Source organism: Phalaenopsis equestris, unplaced genomic scaffold, assembly GCF_001263595.1.
Source record: "Phalaenopsis equestris unplaced genomic scaffold, ASM126359v1 Scaffold000002, whole genome shotgun sequence".
NCBI lineage: Eukaryota > Viridiplantae > Streptophyta > Magnoliopsida > Asparagales > Orchidaceae > Phalaenopsis > Phalaenopsis equestris.
In genome coordinates, this window is record NW_018164444.1 from 31,544,944 (window position 1) to 31,549,927 (window position 4,984).

General features: G+C 33.0%; 1 long non-coding RNA gene across 1 annotated transcript; it reads right to left on the reverse strand.

Moving 5' to 3' along the window:
• Positions 1–2,680: 2,680 nt before the first annotated feature.
• LOC110039549 lies at positions 2,681–4,962 on the reverse strand. Its single transcript, XR_002295536.1, has 3 exons — positions 4,576–4,962; positions 3,598–3,682; positions 2,681–3,163 (listed from the first exon to the last, which is right to left on the reverse strand). It is a non-coding gene; the product is annotated as an uncharacterized LOC110039549 (long non-coding RNA).
• Between the last annotated feature and the right edge of the window lie 22 nt (positions 4,963–4,984).

Sequence of the window (4,984 nt, forward strand, 5' to 3'; positions counted from 1 at the left end):
GTGTTTCTGGATCAGGTGTTTTCCTTTTGTATTACACATCGTCCGTAGATTCGACCCCTCGTCCCGCGTTCGGAGAAAACTTTTTACGCCTTTGCCCTTTTGTGATTACCCGACAAGAGGTGTTATTCGGGTCATATTGGGGTGTTACCGCGGTTTCGTGACAATAGTGTTATTGTCATTTACGCAGTGTTATTGGTTATTCTGCGATGTTATTCACAGTGTTATTGTCATTTCCTTGGTGTTATTGGTTATTATGCAGGGTTATTGTCATTTTCGCGGTGTTATTGGTTATTACGTGATGTTATTGGTTATTTCGTGGTGTTATTGGTTATATTGCGGTGTTATTTGCAGTGTTATTTCCATTTCCTTGGTGTTATTGATTATTCCGCGATGTTATTGCCATTTCTGTGGTTTTATTGTCATTTCCACACTGTTATTCCGCTATGTTATTGGTTATATCGTGATGTTATTGTAATTTTCACGGTGTTATTCGCGGTGTTATTGCCATTTCTGCGGTGTATATTAAATTTATATTAATTTATTTAATATATAATTTATATATTAAATAGTTATTATTATATAATTTTTATTTAAGAAATATTGTTTTTAATATAATGTATATAACATATATAATATGACTTTTTATAATAGTATTACTTATAAATATATTTTTAAATAAATTTATAATTGTTATATATTTAAATTATTATTATGTTTAAAATTATTAAATATAATATTAAATTATATAATATTATGTAATGCATATTATATAATTAATTTTAAGTGATGTGTGTATCTTCTTTTTTTCATTGTTCTGAAGTGATTTTTTGTGTCTCAAGTATTGAATATATTGTTATAACAGTTTTGTTGTAAATAACATTACTGTTTAGGGACAGAATGATCATTTATCCATAAACAACTTCAAATCAGTTTTTTTTCAAATGCACAAACCAAAGAAACAGTCAGTTTGTCAGGATCAGCTGTTAATCACCAACTTATCTGGATCATGTATTTATCAGCAGATTATCAATAATTTGCAGTTGCCCCAAACAAACTTCTTCGTTTGGGGTAGCTACAGCTTATTAAGAAGTTGTTGTGAAGCTGCTGAAAAATAATCTGATATTGCAAAAAGCTGTTGAGGGTATTACAAGCTTTTTTTTTCTTGAAAAAGTCATACCGCAGCTAGAAAACTCTTACCGCACTTGCCAGGAGAGGTGGGAAAACGCTGGTTTTAGCGGTAACTTTTCGAAAAAGTTACCAAACACAGTTTACCCAAACAGTCAAAACAATGGTATAGTGTCGAACCGCCGCCGCACCGCTGCGCCAAATGGAGCCTTAATGTACATAATTTTTTTAAAATATAATTATTTGAAAATAGATATATTTATACATCAAACAATTAAATTAACAAGAATACAAAATTTTTCTCTATTTATTTGTGTGACGAAGAAAGAAAGCAATTAAATCTTCAAACCTCACATAATTAGAGGGTCCGAGTACAAATAATGAAGTTTAAGGGTCTGTTTGGGGCAACTGCAGTTTATCCAGCTTATCCTAATAATCTGCTGATCAACAGTTGATCAACAGTTTATCCACAGTTTATCCTGATAAACTGACTAGTTGTTTGGTTTGTACGTTTCGAAAACAACTGATTCTGGATAAATGATCATTCTGCCCTTGTTCTGGATAAGTTGTTTGACTTGTGCGTTTGAAAAATAGCTGATTTGCAGATTTTTGTGGATAAAGGCGCAGCGTTGTTATTTACACTAGAACTTTAACGACTACGCATTTGACAGTTCAAAACAAAAAAAAATATTTTATAACAATACAAAATTAATATAATTTCAATAATTTTATTTAATTATCAAAAATAAGTCAAATTTATTCTTACTGACACATAGAAATAACTGCAAAAACTAATAAAAGACTAATTATTTATCAAGACATCTGGAAATTTTCATAAAGATTACTATTTCTTAAACATTGCCTTTACTTCCATCCCAATATGGAGCTACATACGATCTGCCCCACCATAGAACACAATATTATATTACATGCTTAATGAAAATGATCAGTGGTCAATTAAGCACTTCTCAAACTACCACGATATGGAAGCAACAGTTATCGAGAACAAAGTTCTATGACCCTCCAGGCTGCTCCACACTTGGCAGGTAATGAAAAGCATCGACTATAGTGAAAGTAAAGCATTATTTTCTATATTGTTTTGCCAAGTTGAGAACAATGATAAGAGTTCATTCAAGAAAGCTTTACAGTACATAGTTTGTTGAATAAGTTCCACAAAGTGATAATGAGAATATAACAAATGCAAGCTAAATTTTCATCGATGACATTTACTTTACCAGAATGGTATTAGAACATAAGTAATTAAGTATCAATTAACATGACAAGGAAAAATAGTGACACAAATGCTCAATAATTATAAATCAATCCAATAATAAGTGCATAGGCATCACACTGAAACAAAGGATTCAATTCAGTAATTGCTAGCTTGGCTTGTGTTGATGTAAAATTACTAATATTTGAGATTTAAAACTGTTCTAACTATATATAGGGTTTAGTTAGGAATGAGAACAATCACGGCGACGCGAAGATGAAAATAATAGGAGAAAAGAGGATCTCCCTGTTTGATGCCCCGAGAAACAGTGAAGAAACCAAAAAACATCTCCCATTATAAGAAATTCTCCATTTCTCGCAAATGTTTATAAAAGAAATGCCATTAACAACTTTACAAACTACAAAGAAACTTCACAATTTTATGACTGGAGCTTTCAAGCTGGATAAACAACTGCAATCCAGATGCAATACATACCAAATAACAAAGAAAGAAACCCAAAGCTGTACAAAGCACCCAAACTTTAATATTAGCCAATCTCTTTGCATGCAGTAGCTTTGCAGGTTGTAAGGGCAAAAACCAAAAAGAAACCGTCATTTATTCACTTGCTTATTAGCCTTCATCTCAGCAACAGCTGATTTGGCAAATGATTTCGCCAAAGTCTTCGATTTAACAGAATTCTTAGGATTGAGTGCTTTACGAATCTAAAGACAGCCAAAGCAGTTCCTAATGCATGCCCTGCAGCGCCAAGCCCTTCATGCGTTATGTCCGCAGCTTGTTCTCCATATCCAACAGTACCAAATCAGCCAGCTAAAAAGTAATTTTCAAATAAGACTGCTATTTCTGAAGTTCAATGATACAAAAATGTGGGGCATTTACAAACATATCACACAATTTTTATGTATTTACGTATCTCACACCTAAACTTTCATATTTACACTCACAACATTATGGTGCTTTAAAACTGTGCTTCAAAACGTGTATTTCACTTTAAAAAATATGTAAACATAAAAGTTTAGGGGTGAGTTACGTAAAACATAAGAGTCGAATGTATAAGTTTCGATACAAAAATTTCAATTATCTCAAAATAATTGGAGTATTATCAAATGTAATTGCTAAAGAAATACTAGATAAAATATAGTTTCTTAAGAAAACCTATAATACTTTAATGGTGTAAAAAAATTATGCAAGGAAAGTTGTAATTAATTAACATTGCTAATTTCAAGTGGAAAACAAAGGCATACCTGTGGGACACAAGCCCTATTGTCAAAACTGATGATGTCTGCAACACATTCCTACCAATCACTTCAACGACATCAGAAACCTTACCTGAATAGGTAGAGAGAATCAACACTTAAGATAATATTTTAATTTTAATACTTAAAAAAAACTAGATCAAAATCCAAAAGAAAGCCGTAATACAAAAGGCCAATGGCACTAAAAATGAAATATTTGGTATAAAGTCTGATTACTTGAAAGAAAAGGTGCCAAGAGGCATTAATAACAAAATTTGTGCAACATGAGCAAGCTCAGGGACTTCAAAAATATAGAAAGGGTTCTCAAAATATAGGATTCTCCTATTGCCCAATTTGAATAAAACATATTTGGTGCGAAAACATCAACTCTGCAGCACTAAGTTTCATAAGATATATATACATTCCACTGCATTCTTATGTATTTACATATCTAGCACATGAACTTCAACATAAATGCCATTTTACCTATTAAATGAAAAGGTGAATTATACTTTTTAGTCGCTTAAATGGTGGCATTTTTTATGCAACTTGTGATATTTGGATGCTATAAATGTAAAGAGCTATGTAGGTGTTAGATATATAAATGCATGAGCTTTGTGTGATATGTATGTAAATGCTCGAAAATAAAAATAAAAACAAAAACAAAAACAAAGAGATTGATGTCTCCGGCTATCATTTTCGTTTGGTTTCCTCATTCAACCCTCAAAAACCCAGTGGAGAGGTTAGTGAACTAAAAAAATGGCCAATCTCCCCGGGAAAAAGAACCTAATTTTGTAAAAAATTCTCTTTTCAATAACAACAGAAAGTGTCAAAACTCAACCGCAGCAAAATCAAATAAAAGAAGGTTATGCAAAATGGCCACCCGAAACTTTCTATTTAGAAATCAACCATCCTTTTTCATCCATTTCTCATATTTTCACTCGAATATTTTTTTTTAATAAAAAAAAAAAATTTAAAAGAGGGAACCTTAAGTCTCCGTCCCTCGTTCCAAATCCAAACTAGCCATGGACTTCAGTCCTGCTCGCCGGAGCCATGATCTACTTCAAAACGCTCAGCGCCGGCAGCGTGGGCATCTTTAAGTCATCGGAAATACTTGACCTTCAACTCCACGCGCCGCGCTTCATCGTTTTGATTGTCTCTGTTCTACCGAAAAGCATTTATGAATCCTTTAAGGTATCGACTCAGTAGGGGTACTTGCTCCCGAGAAGCGAAGGGTTCAGAGGTGGAGAAGGACAGTAAGGTACAGAGAAACGTTGGCGATGAAGACGATCAAGGTAGGAAAGGAGAATTTATGGAATTCATGTGCCGAGACAGAAGTACATTCTTGTTTCAAAGCCAGGGCTTCTCCGAGCTATTCTGGAGATGTTTGAAGTGA